The sequence below is a fragment of the Cryptotermes secundus genome, unplaced genomic scaffold (genome assembly GCF_002891405.2).
Source record: "Cryptotermes secundus unplaced genomic scaffold, Csec_1.0 scaffold967, whole genome shotgun sequence".
Classification (NCBI taxonomy): domain Eukaryota; kingdom Metazoa; phylum Arthropoda; class Insecta; order Blattodea; family Kalotermitidae; genus Cryptotermes; species Cryptotermes secundus.
In genome coordinates, this window is record NW_019731236.1 from 710,812 (window position 1) to 735,170 (window position 24,359).

General features: G+C 43.1%; 1 protein-coding gene across 1 annotated transcript in view; it reads left to right on the plus strand.

Annotated features, from left to right (window-relative positions):
• Nucleotides 1-24,359, plus strand: part of LOC111866638 — a 126,675-nt gene that overhangs the window by 73,681 nt on the left and 28,635 nt on the right. The gene's annotated exons all lie outside the window — the stretch shown is intronic.

Genomic DNA, 24,359 nt, shown 5'->3' on the forward strand with positions numbered 1-24,359 from the left:
TTCGTTAATTAACGCATGATAATTTCCGCTTAGGAAATAATACCAATTGAGTCGGAAGAATTTTATGACCGATAAAAGGTACAAACTTGTAGGAAAATTGTCTCATGGCAAATGCAAGGGAAAAACACACAAGAAGTAAACAAGTACGGTTTCCCATCACTGTATTTCGGCTTGAGGATATGTGCAACTGGATCCTAATGTTACTGTTCTTATTTTCGTTTACTGCACCACATTTTAACATAATTTTTGTAACATATTTATTTAAGGTCTGAGATGACAGATTTGTCTGTCTTTATTTGTGTCGCTTAAATCCAGATTAAATATCAAGTTCTTTGTCATCTCATGCACCCACAACAATATTTCTAGTCAAATGAAAGAAAAATTGCTTTTAATTTCTTCTTCGTTTTCTTCTTCTTTAATTTTGTGTTATGCCCTCTGGGCTCTTTCACATCAGAATTAATCTGAAACTACAGATCTGACAGAAAATTGGCGGAACTCCTTGGACTGGTGATCAGCCCTGCCTCAAGGCCGCTGCCCACACAGGACAAGATAAACACAGAAGAAACGCGGACAAACATCCATGCCTAAAATGGGATTGAACTCATGATCGCAGTGTTTGAACAGACGAAGACATTTCATACCTTAGACCGTGCGGCATGTTTTTAACTTGAAAGCAGTAATAGTCTAGTAATAAGACTTTCTTAAATATATATATATATATTTACTTTTTAATGCTAGTGGTGTGGGACTAAGTCCCTTGCACTGCGGCCACTTTTGGTCTATTGTACCAGCCCCAAATGATAGGTGAGGGTGATGGTGCAGCAATTGGTGAAATGAAGATTGACAGTGGAAACCGAAGTATTTGAAGAAAACCTATCCCAGCGCCACTTTGTCCACCACAAATCTCACTTGACCAGAACCGGGATCGAACCCGGGCCACCGCGGTGGGAAGCCAGCGACTAACCGCTTGAGCCATGGCGCGGCCCCTTCTTAAACTTACTTTCATATAGCTCAAGAGTAAGTAACTGTCATCGTGCGTAATATGTATGAGTCATTAAGTTTAGCCATAATTAGTACTTCAGCCTTAAAATTACATGGACTAATTATCAGCCTGAGACAATAATAATAATTACACCAGAATATACTTTATGAGCGGGTTAATTTACCTACTAAGTAATGGGCTTAAATTTTGCTTGACTGCTAAGGACTGTAGACGCATGAACAAGCAACACAACTAATACCATAACAATAAATTAATGCAGTAGAAATCTTCACACCGGTTGTTACGGATGTACCACCATTACTCGGTGCGTAAAGCATTTTCTATGGGAGTGGGGTGTGCCACTTGGAAGTGAGGTTTATGTTTATATAGGAGAGAATTAATATTGCCTGTCTTAAACCTCACCCTGCCTATCACAGTGGCCGCGCAGACTAAGGCATGAACTATTTTCGCTCGCCCGAACACTGAGGTCGTGGGTTTGAAACCCACTCTAGGGATGGACGTCTGTGTGCGTTATTCTGTCTTTGCCCTGTTCGTTGTATAGGTGGCGGCATTGTAACTGACTGATCCCCCGTTCAAGGAGTCCATTCAACTGTGTATAGAAATACGAAACCGAAAAAATCGACCAGGGCCCAACAAAGGATTGTAGAACCATTGATGAATGAACGAATGCATGAATGAAAACCAAACACCCCATTAATTGATCAAATATATATTCTTAGCTATTAAAATTTTAATATTTTCACATTAAGTAAATAACATTTGTAGCAGAACCCGAAATTTCATCATTACCTCCAATACAAGGCCCGGCATTGCACACGATGAAGTCACCATCCTTCCTCATAATCTGTCTCTGTAAGCTACATTTTAATTATACTTTCATTTCCTTAACGCTCTTCCTAATCGCTTCCTCACCAAAAGTCTGTAAGCTTTTCTTATCTCCCCATCTTAGCTACATACCTAGGTGATTCCCCTAGATATCAATATCCTGTAAATATGCACCGATCACAGTGGCCGCGCGGTCTAAGGTATGGACTGTCTTCGCTTGCTCGGACACTGGGATCATGGCTTCGAATCCAACTCAAGGCATGAATGTCTCTGTGCGTTTGTTCTGGGTTTGTGTTGTCCTTTATGTAGGTAGCGGCTTTGCGACGGGCTGCTCACTCGTCCGAGGACCCCTACAGTCTGTGTAAAAAGATTACGAAACTGAAAAAGAGGCCAGTGCCCAACAAAGAGTTATAGAACCATTGATGAATGAATGAATAATTATTCGTAATAAGTGACCTATTGAAATCATGAATTTACCCCTTGTGTAATATCCCAAGTTGCTCATTTATTCTTATTTCTTAGGTCTCTGTATTTTCATGAGCCCTTTGTTCCCAAATATTTGCTATTTGTATTCCTACTTCAAGAAAGTAACTGCGTCCCAAACAAAGGAACTGTCAGGGTTACTCCCCTTTGTCTATTCCGTTCTTCAGTGTTTTGGAGAGTACCCGGAATAATAACAGTTTCCGAATGAGATATTAACAAGAAATTCCGTAATATATTCTAATTTCATTATGAACTCTTTCAACCTGTTAATGTTGTTACCACATACTTGAATTTTGAAACTGTCTCTATTAGCACACAGGTCTCGGAACGGCAGTCCTCCTCAGCTCTGCAAGGTTATAAACATGTTGATATGTTGAAATCAGAAAAAGATGTCTGGTGTGTGTACGACCATATAGGGATCAATTTTTATGAGCCTCTGTACCTTTAATCTGTCATGCTCTAACTTTAGTTTACCATGTATGTGCAGCTTCAATGCTGAGCAAAAAAATTTCGCTGTCTGTTTTCCACAGCATCTATACTTGCTCTGGGGCCCACACAGCATTCTCTCTAATAACTACCGGGGGCTCTTTCCCCCGGGGTAAAGTGGTCAGGGCGTGAAGCTGATATCTCACCTCCATATAGTGAGGAGGTTTAAAGTATGTGCATCTATACATGCACTCTCCCACACCGTCTTAATAGTATTATGTTAATTCGATTAAACATAGGAACTGTTTAGCGTTTGCCATTTCATTCAATCATACATAAATGGCTCTACAGTGATTTTTGAGGCCCTGGCCGCTTTTACAATTTCGTACTCCTATACACAGTCGGCAGGACTACTTTGACGGGGGATCAGCCCGTCGTAAGGCCTCTACGCACACACAGGACAGCACAAATACATAATAAATGCACACGGAAATCCATTTCTCAAGTGGGATTCGAACCCATGACCCCAGCGTTCGAGGGGACGAGGACAGTTCACACCTCAGACCGTGCAGCTGCTGTGAAACTTTACCTTGTAAGGTAAAGTTGTACCTGTGGTTAAATAATTAAGCACTACACCATGAAGACGTATGAAGGAGTGAATGTATAGATCCAAATTTTCTTGACTTCGGCACTAGTTGGAGGTGAGTGGTCAGCTTCACGCCCCCGCCGCTTTACTCCCGGTACCCATTAGATAGGAGGTTGATTGGACCCCAGAGCCGGTCTGGACGACGTGGAGAAGAGACTCGAACTCCGACCTCTCGGTCTCCCAGACCGTAGCCAGTAGCTATACCGACTACCCTATCCCTGCTCCACCTTAATTTTTAACCTTTCAGAATTGAAAAGAATGAGCCGTATCACACCATTAAATACATATTTAACCGGAAGAGTCGCTAAAAACGTTAACTATGCATACCGTAGCCAAACAGAGTGGGCGGCTTGCTGGTACAGTCACCCGCAGTTTTCATCTCGAGAACGTTTATAATGATACTGGCGGTGTGTGGGTCCTCTGTGACGTGTGAGAGAGATGATTCCCTGCCTCATTCATAATTTAAACAAGGGGCACAGTTATCATATTCTACATCATTTATTTACATGAAAGTGTAAGTTGCAAAGAGAAGCTCTGCCACATTGCGCTCAGTATTGCCTCTCCCTCCTCGCTTCATACCGAATATGGCAGTGCAATGTTGAAGCGTTTCTACTTTGTGTTCCGAGGTTCGAGTCATGATCAGGAAATCGGTTGTTCTGACAGAAATTTTCTTCGTTTTCTTCAGTCATAAATACAAATACTGGGATTATACAGTATGCGCCAAGATTACAGTGCTGAAACTCGCGCATCTCGAAAGTGCATATGCGTTTCTCGACGGGGCATAGCTCCAGCCGCACGTGTTCCCAGTAGTGAAAAGGAAGTTGTGTTGTGCAGTTGTTGTTGGAAATCGGTCTCTCAACAGAGGAAAAAGTACTCATAGTTGAGTATTATTTCCGCTCATGCGGAAGTGGTCGCCAGACAACTCGCTTCCTTGGTTTTGAGCGGCCAGATGTTATCGTCCAGAAACCGCTACACAGTACACGTGTGACGATATGGTGTGCCGTCTCAGCACACGGTATATTAGGCCCTTATTTCATTGAGGATGAGGAAGGAAATGCTCTTACCGTCACCCAAGAACGCTACAGGAATCGGACCATTTCTTCAGGATTTGAGAAAGTTCTGTCGTGCAAGGGGCCTTCACATGAATAGACAGTGGTATCAACAGGACGTCTTTTCATTTCAGTACTGAATATTTTGGCGCATACTGTACTTTAAAACAGCTTAAGATCAACTCATGGCATATCACGTTCCAGTTACTCATTTATATATAAATTACATATTTAAAAATTGTCGTAAAGTGATCAAAAATTTGGTTGGCGGTTTGTAGATGGGTTGGTGGAATTATAATTGACTGAGCTACGCTTGCCGTTTAAAGTTAGTCACCACGCCAAGAAGACATGACGGAGTGGAGGTACAGCTCCACCATTCTTGGAATCAACACTAGATAGAGTTGAATGGTCAGCTCTAAGCTCCAGCCGCTTTACCGCCAGGGAAATAGCCTCCGATACCCGTTGGATAGGTGACTTCGTGGACTCCGCAGCCATTCTGAACGCTGTGGAGAAGAGAAAAATTTCTTACATTTGCCGGGAATCGAACCTCGGCCGTGTAGCCCATCGCTATACTGACTGGGCTATCACAACTCCACGTATGTTGCTTATACAGATAAACATGAAGTAAAACGAGCCTAAATTAACTTACCTTAAATTAAGGTAAATTAATTTCTTTACACCAGATATAAGATTTATATTGTTATGATTCTTGTCATTTTTATGTGGTTGCATTTTGTACACATAAAGATTTAAGGGGTTGTACCGCCTCTATTCAGTCCCCAGAGACGCTTTGTGAGAACAAGGCGCACCGCGTTCAGATGTGTACCTTCTGAAGAGCAATATTTTCTGAGATGTAACGCCGTGTAAAAAAAGGTAAAAAAAAATAGTTATCCCAGTAACAGGCCGTGAAGGCCCACAAGGTTGTGATACGCCGAGGTTCNATTAGTGCTCCATAACTGGAACGTCTGTCTATTACGGAATATTCGCATATTATTATTATTATTATTATTATTATTGTTTTAAAGCTGAATAAGGTGTACACTGATGTCTTTGTTCCCAAATTTTGTTCATAAATAAAAGAAAGGTAAAGCTATCCCTGTAACAGGCCACGGAGACCCGTAGGGTTGTGAGATGTCAAGGGTCCCACATTTTCTAGACAGTCGGCTCACAGATGGCGGTGGGGTTGAGAGCCTTCCGCGGTGACAGCCCTTTAACCTCCAGGAAGATTCCTGGTACTCATTTTAGTTAGAGGCTGAGTGGACCCCAGGGCCATAGTGCGGCTGGAAGGATTAGCTCAATTGAAAAATCCAATGACCTCATCGGGAATCGAACCCGCGACATACCGGCTTGTAGCATATTGCCTCAACCAACTACATTACCGCGCACTCCCGTTCATAAATGTGGAGAAGGAAAATTCTCATCTCCATGAATGTGATTACTGTACATATTTTTGTTTTTGAATATGGTCGCGGTAAATGCTATCTCGTGAATGAGATTAAGACAACTATCTTTGTTCAGAAATGTGGCCAAGGCCAAATTGAAAATATATTTTTGTTGAATGTGACAAGGCAAACATTCTTGTTGATTAATGTGGCATGACAAATATCATTGTCTGTGTGAATGTGTTGAAGAAAATTATTTTTTATTTGAATGTAGCCAAGAAAAATATATGTTTTTTCCGTAGATACATATGTGTCAAATTTTTGCTTGAGATATGTTGATTTAAACGGACTTCGTTGACGGTTTTAATAGTAACGACTGTTGTCTTATAGTACCATATCGACTTGATGACAGATCTCATACCTTCCAATATATGTGTTAGTTACTCAGCTGTATATGACAAAACATCACAGTCATTGAGTTGATTTATTGGCATCTCTTGCTAGGCCACACTGAGTGAACCCTTTGTTGAACTCGAAGGTCGTTGTTTGTTTTGTACGGAGCAAGAGAACCTCGATGAGCATCGTCGGAATCTTAAGGAACCCCCCAGTGAAAGACCGTTTTGAGAACCGCTGCTGCTTGCTACATCATGGGATGATTGAGGAAAGATATTATCAACGCTGACATGCTGGTAAAGGAATGGTGATACCAGCACACGTCATCTTGTGGCTGCATGGAAATCTGGGTATACAGGGAAACTTCTTCAAAATCACCAACCCTTCCATCCATAAGTGGTCCTTTATATGGATTGTCTCTGAATAGGGGTAAAAACAGGTAAATTGTCCCTGTGTTTAATTAATTAAGCACTATGCCATGAAGGCGTGTGGGGGAGTGGATGTATAGATCAAAATTTTCTTGATTTCGGCTTTAGCTGCTTTACCCTCTGGGATAGAGACCTCGGTACCCATTGGGTAGGAGGCTGGGTGGACCTCAGAGCCGGTCTGGACGATATGGAGGAGAGAAAATTCTGACTCTACCCCTCGGTCGTCCAGCCTATAAGCAGTCGCTATACCGAGTGCGCTACCCCGGCTCACCTGATTTGGAGGTGGATGGGCGAGAATTTGGGTAGTGCAGTACGGAAAATACCATGCATATGTGTGTGACATAAGTGTGATGCACGAATTTATTGCCCTTCATATTCCTTCACGTGAACAGCAGATGCAGTAAGTGACTTCAGCCAAGTGTCAGTAATTGAATGAAAACACACAGCCAAGTACGTATGTAGCATCCTACATACATTAGAGTATTGGTCCGTTGGCTTTAAAAACAAATGTCATGGAAACTGGCTGTCTAGTGTGTCCTTTTAGAGAGGATCTGAGGAAGACCGGGCATGGTCGTCGGTCGGGAATAGGGGTGGCCTCTGAATAGTTAGTTGCCTAAGACGCAATCCGTGCCACACACATATACAAGTATATGGTAGTATGCAGACCCATTGCTGGGCAACAACCGCGAGGTAAGCAGACGTACAACAGCCGTTGCTGAGTAACGGCTTCGCAAAGAAACATTTTCCGACAGAAATGATTGAACTACAACAAAGAGGAGCGGTGTTTTTGTGCGGTCCGTGCCGAGATGTTATAACCAGAACAGTTAGTTGATAGCCGACAGAAAACGTAAGAGGCTTAAACTTGGCCGTGGTCAAACTTACGATAATTCAGGTGACTAAGCTGCCGTTGTAGTATAAGATACGTAAGATAGGCATGATCTGCTTTGCAAGGCCTTGACTGACAGAGGACTTGTGTATAGTGCAAAAGGAAGAATTCTCAATAATATGCTGTATATGGGACCAAGGACCAAGTATATTCATAAGAGACAAACCCATCTTCTTGTCGGAGAGACTGCTGCCGCAAGGGTTGAGTTGAAAAAATCTGTAGTCGTGAGATTGAAGGAGCTTGGCTTACAGAAGAATTGATTGGCGGTAACCCGTCAGTCGTAAAGTAACTTGACTTTGGTCCTGAAAGTCGACAGTTGGAGCAATGAGTCAGTTGTGGGATATTCACCAGCCGGTAAGGACGCTAGCAGAAGACATTGTTAGGATCAGTTACCAGGAAATGACTAGTGAATATATAGAAGACTTTATGTGTGCTGCAGTTACAGTAATCTTTAGAGTGTGTAAACCAGTGAAGCTGTTATAGTTACTTCTAGTCACGAGTTGTGTGTATAAGTGTTTAATAAATCCAATCATCAGTCCAAACACTGTCTCACTCAGACACTTTAAACAGGTGACCTTTGAATACAGGTGGTCTGTTAGGGAAGGTTCGCTGTACGTCACGCGAACGGAAAAGAAGGCCGTCGAACGTCCGAATTTATTTAGTGTGTACGATGTCAGTGAACGAACCGCCTCTGTGGTCTAGTGGTCAGGGTTCTTGGCTACAAATCCAGAGGTCCGGGTTCGATTCCCGGCCCTACCAGATTTTCTGAGAAGTAGTGGGTCTGGAACGGGGTCCCCTCAGCCTCGTGTGGATAATTGAGGAGCTATTTTAAGGAAATATAGGCTGCAGTCTAGAAAACTGAAATTAACGGCCGTGGGGATTCGTTGCGCTGACCACGTGACACCCTATATCCGCTATAGTTGGTACTAACTTCAACGACGATCGGCGGTCGCTCGGTCGGTATAGTTCGCTTGCGGACTACAGGCCACGGAATAGATATCAGAGAATGATTCGTTCTCCTTCGATTCGTTTCGCTGTCAGATCTATGCAACAAATAGCCTTTATGCACGCTACGGAAGGGAAATATTAAAATTAAGAACAAAAAGAACTTTCTTTTCTGTTCTTATGCTTTCTTTGCGTTCAGCCATTCCCAGCTAGTTTCCCTTTGTAAGTACTGACTTACACTTTCTCTCATGGAATGGTCAAAAGTTACTAAAAGAATGTCAGTACGGGGAAAGATAATATTTGTGGGATCCGAAAAATTTGTTTCGTGAGCCACGTCCAAACAATAACGATGCATGGGAAGAAATCGGACAATTGCTTGGTTACGAGTCGCTGGAAGTGAAGAAAGAAATGGACGCAGTATTGTCATCATTCAGGAATAAAAACAAAACGGGCTATGAAAAAATCTGGAGCGGGTACAGAAGAAATATGTAAGCAAACATAAAGTTTCGTCATTTGTGAACGTTATGTTAGATTTATAACACAAATCATGGGTAACAATTTATCAAATAGTAACTAAGATATTGTGACGTATTGCGCTATGGAGGACATCCCCTTCCCCGCCAGCGGTGACGTAACATCGAGCGCTGTCGCTGCTACGGTAACAGGCCAGTCAACACTCCGCCCCCTCCCCCGCGGTGACGTGGCAGCACTTCCCACTGTGACGTAGCGGGGGATGCCGCGGTTGCTATGCAGCAATAAACAACTCTCGGCAGCGTTACCCAACAACGCCTTTGTAAACACGGCGACTAGGCAACAAGGAAGCGAGGCGTTTTCCCGTTGTCTGGCTGAGGGTTTATAAGAGAACTGCATTGCCTAAGGAGTTAGTTCCGTCCTCTTGTCAGAGAGGGAAAACAGAAACAATGCCGTAACTGTCAGGCAGTAATAAATATCTTGTCATGAGCCCCATATGAGGCTCGGAGTCAAGACTTACTGACTGACTGACCGACCGTCAGTCGCAATTTGACTTTGACTTGACTGAGACAGCATCCCGTGCGGAGGCGGGGTCGAATACCTCCACCGTGACCCTGCGAGTCGTGGGAGGCGACGAAAGGGAAGTCTCAAATCTGAGACAGTAAAATATTGTTGAGAGTCCCAAGGGACTAGGACCTGAGAAAGACTGCACTGACAAGGGCCAGCAGCATATACAAAAGACAGACCCGTCCTCTCGTTAGAGAGGGCGCCCCACAGAAACAAGACCGTAACTGTTAAACGGTAATAATTAATATCTGGTCATGAGCCCCTGATGGGGCTCGACACCAAGACTTACTGACTGACTGGCCGTCATTCGCAATGTGACTTTGGCTTTGACTAAGGTGTTATTTAAAGTGTAGCAGCCGACGAAGACAGTTGAAATATAGCAGCAGTCGCGGGAAGAAGACCCGAACGCGTGGTTGGAAGATGTTATGTGATAGTGTGCGATAGCTGCGAAGTCAGCCAGTGAAGACTTACTGTGTGTGCTGTAGTACAGTTATATTGGGAGTGTGTAACAGAGAGACTTGTATAACTCCCGCGTTATAGATACGTGAAGACTACTGAAGACAGAGTGACTAGATTATTGTGTAAGGTTTATCAATTGGGTAAACCCGCAACTGTGTTATAAGTATTGGTAGTTACGACTTGTAGGTTTTTAAATAAACCAATTAACAATCTGAACGGCGTCTTCAGTGGCAAAACACATTACAATATTATGTTACTGAATCTAACCGTCGAAACTGAGATCCCATTTGTAACTTATGTTCTCCTTGCATTAATTACATTTGCGAAATTAGCGTCAACTGGAATATAAAAATTGCGCTGTTCACTTCTTCATTACCTTCGCTTGATATTGATAAATTCAGAACAACGAGGTTGGAGAGGCATGCAGTTATATAAGGCTCATTTTAAAATTCTTGAAAGTTGATAATTAGTTCATAAATTGGAAGAGATGACACAGGCAGAGAGAGAGTTATCTCAAAATCTAGTATTCTCCTTGAAAATGGAAAGTAGAGTAATGCACTTAGATCTAATGAAATATAATTTTAAAAGAAGATTTCTCCTCACGTTGTATCTTCAGAGTTTAGTTTGAGATAAACGGGTGTAACAAAAAGTGGAGCCCATTTCGATCTTTTGCACATCTGCAGCCCCACTTATGCTTTACATATTTCCTTAATTTTAGAAGCATAATATTCAACACTAGGTAGCTCAGTCTGTATAGCGACTAGGCTACTGGCTGGACGACCGAGGAACAAGGGTTCGATTCATAGAAGGAGCATAGGAGTTTTCTGTTCTCAGAGTACAGACCGGCTCTGGGGCCCACACAGTCTCCTATCCAGTGCATACCGGCGCCTCTTTCCCCGGAAGTATAACGAGCTGGGTCTGAAGCTAACCACTCGCTTCTAGTACCGATGTTGAGTGGTTTCAGGGCATAGCGCTTAATTGATGAAATGCTGAGATAACTTTAGCTTTTATCTTTATCCTTCAACATTGCACGATTTCGCATGTATACTTTCTTTAGCTATCATTGTCCTTTTTCTTTTTCTAGCCCTGTTTTTCTTCAGTCACTCTCGCTTCTTGTTATACTGCTTTTTGCTCCCTTTATTTCCTTGCCTTTTTTATACCTCATTTTTATTAATAACTGTCCATAACCTAGAGTTCGAATACCTCCACTGTAGTCTTGCGAGTCGTAGGAGGCGACGAAAAGGGGACCAAGTGACTGGGGTTATAACTGCGCAGTCATGTTTCTGGGGATATAAATACAGGGATCTGGCCGTCTAGTTTGGGGTAGTCTCGAGAGAGTAAAATATGGTCATGAGTCACGCGGAACTTGAAACCCAGAATGACTGTGCTGCTGAAGACCAACAGCGATTGTAAACTAGAGACCTGTCCTCTAGTCAGAGAGACCGCCCCCCATTAACAAATTCGCCACTGTTTCACGGTAACAAAAATCAGGTCTTGGGCCTCAGATGGGACTTGACACCAAGACAGATCTGCCGACAGACCGTCGGTCGTAACAGACTGAGATATCGTGTGCAGTAGTGATTTGTTTTATATACGTATATACTGTAACCGCTCACGTTGGCTGCGCCACTTCTTGTAACCGTTGGGCGCCACTTCTTGTAACCGTCCCCTTTCTAACTTTGTATTTATTTGCCGGCTTCCGTAGAACACTTGACTCTACTCAGGACCTTGTCACGGTAATAACTGAGGCAACGAGGAAACTGCACATTTAAAGCTATTCCGCTGCTAGAAAACAAAGACACTATTTCTCCTCTCGACAAATTGTTTATTTCAGAAGCAAACACTATAACTTTATTAGCAAGTACGGAGTAATGTGCCCTTTTTATTATTATAAAAGATTAATCGAACCAAATAAAGACTAACAAATTTAGATAAACTTGGAGAGTGCAGCCCAATGACGTCTGCCTCTGATGAATTCAAAACACCAAGTCCTTCTGCCAACTCTATCCTGCTGGAGCGTCGCTTCATCCCCTGTATAGGATTTGAACCGACGGCCTTTCTCCCAGACAAGAATAAGTTCCTAATGGCTGATTTTAACTGCCAATTCATCATACCATCAGCACTAGACAATCACATAACGAACTTTGAGAATAAAGAGATCCAAAAATATTGAACCCGGAACCCTACATGTGAAAGCGGTTGCTTCCCAGTTTAAGGTCCAATTACACCCTTCCGAAGACACTTTCATCACAGCTACCTATCAGCAAAACAAAATTTACATCTTCGGCAAACTACAGACTTGCCTTTAGTGATGGCGGCATCCTTTTTGCGGTCACCCAAGCTGCAGGTAACAAAATAAGGCAGTTGTTCCTGTGCAGATGCGAAAAGCAAAATCATAACTTGCTAATGGATCGATCTCCCCAATAAATCAGTCACTCTATTGAAATGGCTAAAGAGGAACATAGCGTCCATTGAAGCGTTTTAAAAGGTTTGGAGTGTCACAATACGATATATATATATATATTTATAGAGAGAGAGAGATCAACTGTAGTGTTACAATTCTGTTTTACGAGTTACAAGAGTCAATAAATCCAGTCACCAATCCAAACTCCGTGTATAGTCACTATCACGTGACAATATAACGAGGAGCTTTACAATTTGTGCTCTTAACTGCGTAATTTGGGAATGACTAAATAACGGTGGATTGGTACGGTGTGTAAATATGCACAGGAGAGTTGAGAAGGGAACACAAATTCTACAAGGAAAACCTGAAGTGACAGAGACCATTTTAATGACCTAACCATAGATGACAGAAACAGTGTTCCCTCTAAGCTCGCACACATTCCGTCAACTTCCGCGAACAGTCAGCGCAAATGTGCAATTACGGTCTTGTCTTTTCAGAACAGTCCCAGTGTTCTCAGAGAAATAATTCCCTATGAAAATAACCCATATATGAAATATAAAATCTGACATTTTATGGGGGGCACACAATAGCGTAGTTGGTTGAGGCACCATGCTACAAGCCGGAAGGTCGCGGATTTGATTCCCGATGAGGTCATGGGATTTTTCGGTTGGCTTAATCCTTCCAGCCGCACTATGGCCCTGGGATCGACTTAGCCTCTAACAGATATGAGTACCAGGAATCTTCCTTGGGGTAAAGGGCAGTCGGCGCGTAAGGCTGACAGCCTCACCGCAATCTGTGAACCGATTGTCTAGAAGATGTGGGAGCCTCGATGTCTCATAACGATGTGGGCCTCCGCGCCCTGTTACAGGGATAGCTCTACCTTTACATTTTACCATAACCTTACTGAAAATTGGCTTGAAAAATTGACAGTCTTGTTAAATGTCATTAACCGTGTTAAGTTTACCAGAGAGAATAAAAAATGATAACCCTGACCATGGAAAATTTGTTGAAATCTTGGAAGTGATTCGGAAATGTAACCTCTTCTTTGAAATAACCAAGTGAAAGCATGTGCTGAATTAGATTATACCTTCTTCAGCCCGAATAGGAAATTAATGGGCGGAGAAGGAAATGGAAAGAGATAATTGGGGGCGCATATGACAAGAAAGCAAAACAAAACAAAAAAAAAATCACACCGAAGCCCCTTATTATTTAGGCATCCTTTAACACTGGATAGTAATGTGGGTGGCCTGCAGAGGTATTGATGTTACGCTGCTGTTCTATGTCTGCTTCAGGGCAGCTGTAACGAGCCAGTGTTTTATGACTACCCACAGTCGCCTGTCCGACTGACGCCAACTGTTCGGTATGATAATTTATTACTACCTAACTCTGGGGCTAGATATGTATTACAGACTTGAACTATACGATTTCCTTTACAGCTGTGTCAGTAGTTCTTATGTTTAGTACCGACATACTTGTATTTGGAAATGTTAGGTGGTTTTGAGATTGTATGATATTTTGGAGGAGGTGGAGGCACGGTGTTCTATCAAGGAAACAAAAAGTATAATCATATATAAGTCCTATCATTCTTTAACCTACTTTCCTAATTTAAAAAAAAAGTAGGCTTATGCGATCGTTATGCTGTCTGTGACTGTGTATCCTCCCCATCAACTTTTGAATGGCTAAAGCAGTCTTTATGAAACTTGGTACGTATATCATGGCACCTGAGCTCATCTTGACGGTGTAATTCATAGATATCTGCCACCAGTCTGTGTGTCACGATTAATTTATTAGCAACTTTGATTTGTATCCAGAAGATCTCACTTTCGATTCCCGTCCCGGAAAATATTTGCCCTGGCTGATGGTTTGTGTGGTTCTCCGAATCACTCCAGTCAAATGCTATGGTGTGTGTTTTAAAGAAGGTGATAACCACCTAGTTACATTTCTTTATACACACCGGCCATTTATAATTGACACAATATAGTTAATGAAGCAGATTAAACATTATTAAACAAAACAAGAATAAAAGCATATCATTTCTGAATTCAGCCGATCGCAGTGGCCCCGCGTTGTAATGCATGAACTGGCTTCGCCCGCTCAAACACTGGGATCTGTCGAAGGAGTCCTACCGACTGTCTATGTGTTAAGAAAATGAAAAAGCTACCAAGGTTGACAAGGGCTATAGAACCATAGATAGGTAGGTCTACCAAGTTCTCTCTTGTAAGATTTGAGGATTTCACGGCGGTGACTATGAAGAAAGCAGTCTTCTGGGATTTGGCACCGTGTATATGTGGTGTTAACCGACGTTTCGGAGGAACGTATCGCCTCCATCTTCAGGGTAGAAGAAAAANTCGGTTAACACCACATATACACGGTGCCAAATCCCAGAAGACTGCTTTCTTCAAGTTCTCTCTTGACGGATATATTATTTTTACATTGTTATATTTAATGTCACACATACTAAAATACACATATTTGCAGTTAGTTCACATTTGCATTCATCCATAAATAGGGACAGTTACAGTAGAAAATAAATTGGTCTGTACGTATACTTCGACGTGATAGTGTCACGAAAACATCTTTGCTCTGGTTCAGAAGCTTGCCGCAATCTGCGATGAAATTTTGAAACACATGAATAACCTTTCTGAATATTGTGTATCATAATATACGCTAAAAATATCCGGACGTTCCTGACCGTAACTATGAGAGCACAAATCGTAAAGTGGGTGTTCGGTCGTGCTTCAGTTCTCGACAGGAGTTCAGTTGTCTTTTCACCACCACCTCCGGAACTCCCCTGAAGCCCGTTGTCTCCTTTGAAGTGCGTGCAGTGAAGCTATTTCACGAGGGATGGAAGTTGTTGGAGCGTGAAAGTGATCATTAACCATCCAATGAACCTCTGATCTTCAGATTCACTCCTGCTGCATTCCATGGCTCGACGCTGAGACAGTGGAGTAAGTAATAACTTCATCGTTTACAAGATTAGAACGAAACACATTTTGTAATTTATTACTTCTCCTACCTCGACCGATTGCGCTCTCTAGCTTGTTCCCATTTAGCATCATTTCTGAAATTATGAGTCTCCGGTATAGGTGAGCCGGACACGGTAGCCGAGCCGTCTAAGGCTCTGAAGCCGGGATCGTGGGTTCGAATCCCACACAAGGAATGGATGTTTGGTATGTGTCTATTCTATGTTTGTGTTGTCCTGTGTTTAGGTAGAGGCTTTGCAACTAGCTGATCACTCGTCCAAGGAGTCCTACCGTCTGTAAAACGATCAAAATGATGAAACAATCTCAAGAGCGTAAGGTATAAGAGGAATGGACTAAGTAAGGAAGTAAGTAAGTAAGTAGGCCGCGCCATAGCTGAAGCGGTCAGTCGCTGGCTTCCCACCGCGGCGGCCCGGGTTCGATCCCGGGTCTGGTCAAGTGGGATTTGTGGTAGACAAAGTTGCACTGGGGCTGTTTTCTCCGAGTACTTCGGTTTCCCCTGCCAATTTCCATTCCACCAAATTCCCCATCATCATAATCACCCGGGGCAGGTACAATAGGCCAATCAGTGGCCGCCGTGCTGAGTGGACCCAGCTGGAATCCCCCCCCCACTAAACTAATTTAAAATTAAGTAAGTAAGATAGAGTTGGTAGGACTTTTGGATAGGAGGATCAGCCCGTCGCAAGGCCGCTACCTACTCACACAACTACATAAACACAGAAGAAATGGAGACAGACATCCATGCCTCGAATGGAATTTGAATCCATGATCCAAATATTTGAGCGGGCGAAAATAATGTACGCAGTAGACCGCGCGGACACGATCGTTTTCATGTAGACTGTTATGGAAACATATTCCATTGTACTAGATAGTTCGAATGTGGATTTTTAAATATTCTCCAATGTCTTTGCACAGATCTTCAGATTTGAAATTAGCATATACCTGTAGGCTTATTCTGAGTTAAGTGCAAACTTTTTGCCCCTCGGTACAATTTAAAGGCATGTTGTTCCGTTTATTTAAGATTGTTATTGATGTGCGAGGGTTGGAACATTAACAGTGGCAACTATTTATTTACAGCTGATACAAAATAGATGCATGTTTCGAAGTTTTACTGTCCTTCAGTGTAGTCACCAGCATTGTGTACAAACCGTTGCCAGCGATGTGGAAGTCGTAGGATACTTTTAGCAGCGCCTGTTGTGTTGAGAGTTCGAATGGAGCGGTCTACTGCCTGAAGAATCTCTGGAGCAGTTCTGAAGCGAATGCCACGAAGTGGTTCCTTCATCTTAGGAATCAAGTCGAAGTCACAAGGGCTTAAGTCCGGGGAGTATGGTGGATGGTACAGCACTTCCCAGCCCCACTGATCGAACAAATCAGCCACAGCTTGCGCTGCATGCGGCCGAGCATTGGCCTGCAAAATGATGGGTGGGTTCTGCAGAAAGTGTGCCCGCTTCTTTCTCAAAGCTGGTCCATGTTGTGTTTCAAAAATGAACAGTAATACTGCGCATTGACGGTCTGCTGTCGGGGAACGGTATGCGTTAGGATAACACCATCACAGTTGTACACGAGAATCACCATAACTTTCACATTGCTGGGGTTCTGACGAACTTTTGATTTTCGTGGTGGCCCGTAATGACGCCATTCGTTCGATTGGCGTATCATTTGTAGCTCGTACGATTTGGCCCATGTCTCATCCAGCGCAATGATACGGCGTAAGGAAGCCTCCCCTTCGCGCTCATAGCGCTCCAAGTGGTTACGAGTAGCGTCGTATCGTAGCCATTTCTGCATTTCCGTCAAATCATGCGGAACCCATCGTGATGCAATTTTTCTGATGCCCAGACGTTCCTTCAGAATGTGAAGCACAGTCGTATGCGCTAATCCTGTCTCTCGGGCCAGCTCACGAATCGTATGGCGTCAATCACTCTCCAGTAACGCGGAAAGAGCACACACTTCTTCTCCACTGACACTAGGACGACCTGACCGATGCATGTCTGCCACATTTTGGCGTCCCTCGTTGAAGGCTTTTACCCACCTTGCCACTGTTCTGTAAGGCAATGCAGATTGCCCGCAAGCCTCTTGAAGGCCTTGATAGCACTGTCGTGCTCTACGGTCTCTAGCACATTCAAACTTTATCTAACTCCGTTGTTCCTGTTTCGAAATCATCGTGACAACACTACATTAGACCGCCAGCTAACACGAGGCTCTGCGCATGCGCGTGATGTGATGTGATGTGGGAAGGGAGAGTCCATTTGCTCTGAGGTAAGGTAGCTATGTAACTAACGTGTGGTATAAGCGACATTATTTGGTTCTGTTGCATGGCCTCTCTACAGCAGTGTTGCCACTATTAAAGTTCCAACCCTCGTACTTCCAGCACGATTCGACACGTGTGTCACTGAGCAGTTTCGTACAACAATAACGCTTCGGACTTATGTATACTTAGTATTCTGAGTCGGTTTTTATTGTTTATTTCAGACTTTCCAAGAGATCCCCGAAATAGTACTTTAAAATAAACCTGAATCCACTCTTTTCAAATTCTTACTTACTTAATAATCATAATCGTCTTCCTCTCACTCGGTGTTAAATACAGTTGAAATAGTGTCGTTAAATAACCTCGTCTACAGTTGCGTCAGAGTGAAGTCTTGAACTTTATAAGTGAGGAAATTACATAATGTTGAATTCTTTATTCATGTGCTGCATAATGACTGCTCATACGAAATATTTTGATCATTAATTAAGAGGGGGTGGTGAAATGTGACGTGTAATGAATAATTATTTGTGGACAAAGTTGAACCATCCATGCTTCAGTTAGTATCTCGATTTGGAAAGAGAACGGGCCGATAAATGAATGTCAAAACTCTCGCTGTTGCTGTGTAAAAATAGTTACCGGGATTACGTTTTACTTTTTTGTTGTTAACATAAAATGATTTATGGTGGATCTGAATAGACGCACTGTAATGTTCGTTCGTGTTTATTTCATAATTCATTTTCGTTTGATTGTTTTCTTTTATTTACGAGGTAGAGTCAGTAAATAGGCCACAAATGGAAGTAAATTAGCTGTAATGTACGTCATAAGTTTTCTATGTGTATTACTATGTACCCCGAAGTAAACGGAGAAGTTCATGGAGGTAGGCCTAGGCCCACTGGGGCTGTAGTGCCAAGGAAAAATAAAGTACTATGTAGCAGCACAGTCCAGATTCATTACAGTTTAGGCAGTAGACGCGCATGCTCATGTTCAGAAGCTGGTTTCAGTAATCAAAATGGTGACCGTGCTTAAGGAGTATACTACTAAAGAGCAGCGTTATATTATGTGTTTTATGGGTAAAAGGAGAGCAGAGCATATTTATTGTTCCTGTTTCTACTCTTTGCTGCCTAAAGCGATCCACAACTGGGCCGATAAATTCTCTCAGAAACGTTCGAAAGTCGAAAATGATGCCCGACCAGGTGCGGAAGTGGCTGAGACAACAGTCAAAAGCGTCAAAAGACTTGCACTTCAGGTTTAGACGCACTGAGAAAGCGATGGGGCAAGTATATCAATGTTGGTGGAGGATAAGAATTTGTTGAGAAATAAATATTTCTTCCATGTTCGAAAGAATATCACATGTTTCACATTTTATATCCATTTATGGGGGAGACAAGGAATGCGTATAGGATATTGGTAGGAAAGCCAGGAGGAAAGAGACCACAGGGAAGACCAAGGCGTAGGTGGGTGGACAATATTAGAATGGATCTTAGAGAGATAGGATGTGATGGTATGGATTGGATAGATCTGGCTCAGGATAGGGACCAGTGGAGGGCTCTTGTGAACACGGTAATGAACCTTCGGGTTCCATAAAATGCTGGGAAATTCTTGAGTAGCTGCAGAATTGGCGGCTCCTCCAGAAGGGCTCAGCTCCATGAGTAAGTAAGTAAGTAAGTAAGTAAGTAAGTAAGTAAGTTGTGGCTTCTTTACTGACTCTCCCTCGTATAGAAACAAATGGGAATAGTGTCTACCACCTGCGTTCCCGAGCTGAATTCGTGTGCGCTAGATGACTTAAGGCAATATCTTGCCGTCGCGTCGCCCTCGCATAGTACCCTAATCTTGTGACCTAACACCGCTGGACTAGGACTACAAGTGCCGAATAAAAGGCGACCCGGCTGCAATAAGAGAGTATCTCGCCCAGAACAAAACGAAATATGGGGAGTTTTAGAAATATCCACATTAAACGATGCAGGTTAGCTATAGTATGACTTCGAAATTATTAGTTTAAAAATCCATAACTGCTTACTGAGAATGTCTCTGATATCTTGTGGGCTTCAATAGACAAGTATAATTTTATGTGGCTGTCTTGTACAGATTATAGTAAATATTTGGGCCTAAGCTGTAAAACTTTCTTTAAAGTTTGACTATAGGTCTCGAAATTATACACGTAGAATGATTTCAAGAGATGCTTTCCATTTAGATGTATTTAGATTATGACACTATTTAGGCTGGGGCCACACGAGCGCACAAAATTCGTCCGTTGTAACGAACGTCGTGANGAAGCCGGGATCGTGGGTTCGAATCCCATACAAAGCATGGATGTGTGGTACGTGTATGTATTTATTCTGTGTTTATATTGTCTTGTGTTTAGGTAGAGGCCTTGCGACGAGCTGATCACTCGTGCAAGGAGTCCTACCCTCTGTAAAATGATCAAAATGGAAAAAAAAAAGACCTCGACACCGTAAGGTATAAGAGGAATAGCTTAAGTAGGTAAGGTTTTAATGTTTGTTATGGAACATTCCAGTCCTTACACTTTTCGAGGAGTCTGTATCTTTAAACAGGGAGATAATGGAAATAATGCGAGTTCGTACAATTTTCTGGGCAGCCTAAGGCCGGGTATCGATTGCGCGCGAGACAATATTCGTTGCTTTGGTTCGCAAACTCAATACCATGTTGCCGCGCTGCAGAACGAACACGGCCGCGCGCAAACTTGGCGCGTGTCGAGCCAAATTGGAACGGGTTTTTGCCCCGCGGTAAGGGGATTTCAGTGTGCTGTACTCTTTCAGTTGAGACGGTCCTTGTGACGTTCAGGTGTTTCTTTCGCGGCACAGGAACAGCATCGATCAACAGCCGCACGCCGCTGTCGAGCTTCGATGCGGGACACAAACACGGTAAACAAGCGGCCTCCATAGTCTAGAGGTAACTTTCCCACCTCATGACTCGTAGTACGCAGGTTCAAATACCCGGTGGAGGTCGTTGAATTTTTAAGGGCGGAAAAATTCAGGGAACAAGTCCTCCGGGAGGGACTTTAAGCCGTGGGTCCCGTGTCGTAGCTTTACGGCACATAAAAGAACCTCATATCTCCAAAGGAGGTCACTGAGCCAAATTACGGACGTTTCCCGCCCAACAGCAGTCTCTAATACCTCTGGATAAATGGGGGAACAATGTAGATACCTCTCAGCTAGTAGAGCCGGTCTCGCTGGCTGGGCGGGACTGATGGTAAGCACCAGTACCGGTAGGATATAGAGACTGGTAGAAATCATAGAGGGAAGCACAATGGACCAATACAGGTCTAAGTGCATTGGGAAACCCACCCTCTCCAATAACCAACTAACACGGTAAACAAACGAACGAATTTTCCGCGCACGAACAGCTGCGCGCGGCAGCTGCACGCAATCGATACCCGGCCTAACAAAATTAAATAATGTATTATGCATAGGAATTAATATACAGCCTGAAAACCTGTTAACGTAATGCAATATATCTTACTTATTTACTTTACCTATGGTTTATTTTATGAAACGTGCATAATGATGAGATTCATAACTTGTACTCTTCTCCAAGATTAAGTAGAATGATCAACTCAAGGAGGATGAGATGGGCGGGGAATGTAGCACTAATTTCGAAGAACAGGAATGCATATAGGATATTGGTGAGAAAACCAGAAGGAAAGAGACTACTGGAAATACCAAGACGCAGGTGGGTGGAGAATATTAAAATGGATGGGTTGGTATGGATTGGATTGATCTGGCTCAGGATACGGATCAGTGGAGGGGCTCTTGTGAACACGGTAATGAACCTTCCAGTTCCACAAAATGCTGAGAAGTTCATGAGTAGCTGCACAATTGGCGGCTTCTCAAGAAGGGCTCAACTCCATGAGTGAGTGAGTTATGGTTTATTTTATGATGCTGTCAGTAGCTCAGATTACATAGAACCGTGTAATAGCGTGGTACCGAATAATAATTAGGAAAGGACGTGAAAGGAAGTGATAATGTTTTAATATGAAGTACTATCACTGCATTAGACCTGAGAAAATCCAAGAAAAACGCCAGTCAGGTTACTTAGTCGATGTTCCAGCCAAGATTCGAACTGGCCACTTTCATAAACAAGTCAGATCTGTTGCCTCTTGAGCCAAGTCGCTCGGTTAGATTATATCTTACAGCTGATATTTGGTTCCCTGTGGACTGTCAGGCTTGGGATCCAGGCCGCTGTTGCCACGTCTTGGCTTCCAGGCTCTCATCTGTGAAGCTGGTGTTGGCATTCGGCGTATGTTACAGAGGCTCTTTATGCGCACCTGTGCTGTAATTAAGGTGGAATTGCAATTTACGGCGTAGAGGAGAGGAAGGTAGGAATATTGAGCGACGAATCTTATCAGTTGCCACTGTTCCTTCTGCGCTTGAATAATTAAGTAGAGATATTCGGTGTCAGGACTCGTGTAACAAAGTCTCTATGACGTAGTCTGAGTACCGCTCTTAATAAACCACGAAACTGGCTGTAGGATTGAGTTTTATTATTTTCTTTTTTTGTCATATTCGCCGATTAGGCCTGTTCCAGTTTCTGAATCCTTTTTTAGGGCGGTTCTTGTGGACAGGGTAAAATGTTGGGAAAGTCTTGAGTAACTGAGCGACTGATGGCTTTTCGAGAAGGACTCAATTCCACGGAGCTAATTACTTAGTAACAGGCCGTGTCATAGCTCAGACAGTTAGTCGCCGGATTCCCAACCCGCCGGACCGGATTGGAGCCCAGATCAGGTCATGTGGGATTTGTGGTGGACAAAGTGGCACTGGGGCAGGTTTCCTCAGACTACTTCGGTTTCCCCTGCCAATTCTGATTCCACCGACTGCTCAACATTCATCATCATCATCATCATCATCATCATCTATCATCTCGGAATGGTACAATAGGCTAAATTGTGGCCGACGTACCAAGTGGATTCAGTCTCACCCCACCCCAGGAAACTATAAAGAAAGAAAGAAAGCAAGAACTAACAGGTTGTTTAGTATGAAGCCTTTTCAGACATTCGGGAGGACTCAATACATTAGAGCATTGCAAGGCTTATATCTACACAAGATATAAGAAAAGAAAGAAATAAGAGAAACCGAGGACGTGCCACCTATGTTCCTAGTAGGATATTGTTAGTGACGCATTGTTATTTAACTACGTCAGTCATCCTGTAGACCCGCAGCCTTCACAAACGCAGTATCATTTAACTACAAAACTAGGCGTGAATTTTCCGGGCATACCCGGGCTGCAAACCAGACAGGAAACTGTTGCTGTAGCGACACGTGGACCCTGACACAGGTGTGATTGATGAAGTTGATAAGGATACGTGTCTGGTACAGTAGACCATGCGTACGAGTCTCATACCCAGACGTCACAAAAGTGATTGTGCATTTGCGTCACTTCAGCAGTTCTCCTCCTTCGTCATTTATTTATTTATATTTACTTCGTCTGACGGTGCTGATGATTTAATGAGTAACTTGTATGGAAGGATGTGAAATGGAGCTGGATTTGAAGTACTAACCCAGTCTTTCCATGAAGTTACTTGGAAGAACCATGAAAGACCTAATTCATAACAGCCGGTGATTCGAACTGGTAACCTCTCTGATACAAGCAAGAAGAGGTGAGAGGTATTGTTTGAGCCAGCTTTCCTTTTCTCTCCCCCAATTACAGCGATTCTATTAGAAAGGTAAATTTGTCCCTGTGCTTAATTAACATCTGTGTCACGAAGATAAGTTGGGGAGTGGAGGTATAACTCAACCATCCTTGACTTCAGTAATGATCGGAATTGAGTAGTCAGCTTCACGCCCCGATCGCTTTACCTCCGTGGAAATAGCCTCCACTACGTTTTTGATGAGGCTGACTGCACCCCAGAGCCGGTCTGGGAGTTGTGAAGAAGAGAAAAATCTTCTCCGTGCCGGGAATCGAACACCGGCTGTCAATCTCGTAACCCGTCACTATACCGACTGAGCTATCCCGGCTGTTTCTATTACAATTGAGACCGAAGCAGCATTTCAAACGGTTTCCGAGAAGGATACGTATGCGATGTAACGAGAAAAATTGCACGTTGTTTTCCAAGTACTAATAATATACGAACTGTACTACCACCTGCTGTAACAGTAGAAAACTCTGCATCCTGCGGCGGAGTGTTTTCATGGGATTCACACTCGTATAGTTCTCAGAACAAAGAGAATTTATGTCCCTGAAGAGGATAACAAATTTATCTTTGTAATGTTCGGGCCAGGGAAAATCATGACATAAAAATAGGAAGATTGGGAAGAGCAAGGCGTAGGTGGGTGGACAATATTAAAATGGATCTTAGAGAGATCGGATGGCATAGTATGGATTAGACAGATCTGGCTCAGGATAGGGACCAGTGGAGGGCCCTTGTAAACACGGCAGTGGACCTTCGGGTTCCATAAAATGGTGGGAAATTCTTGAGTAGTTTCATAATTGGCGGCTTCTCAAGAAGGGCGCAGCTCCGTAAATAAGTAAGTAATGTTCGGAGAGATGAGAGCTACATCTTAAAGTATTTTGTATGTGAACTTCATGCTTGAAAGGGTATAATAGTCCTATTTTTGTTCCAGTGTTGATAGATAAATGGATTCGGCGGTGACGTGATTGTGTCAGCGCCCTGGCACCCCAAATGTATTGATCCCTGCTTCAGTTTGTAACACTGGCAGGAATTTGGCGTTTCTAGCCGAGTTCTATATTTCTGTCTTGTCCGAATCAAAATACTGGGGGGCGAACCTGATGTGAGAATTTTGTATTGATT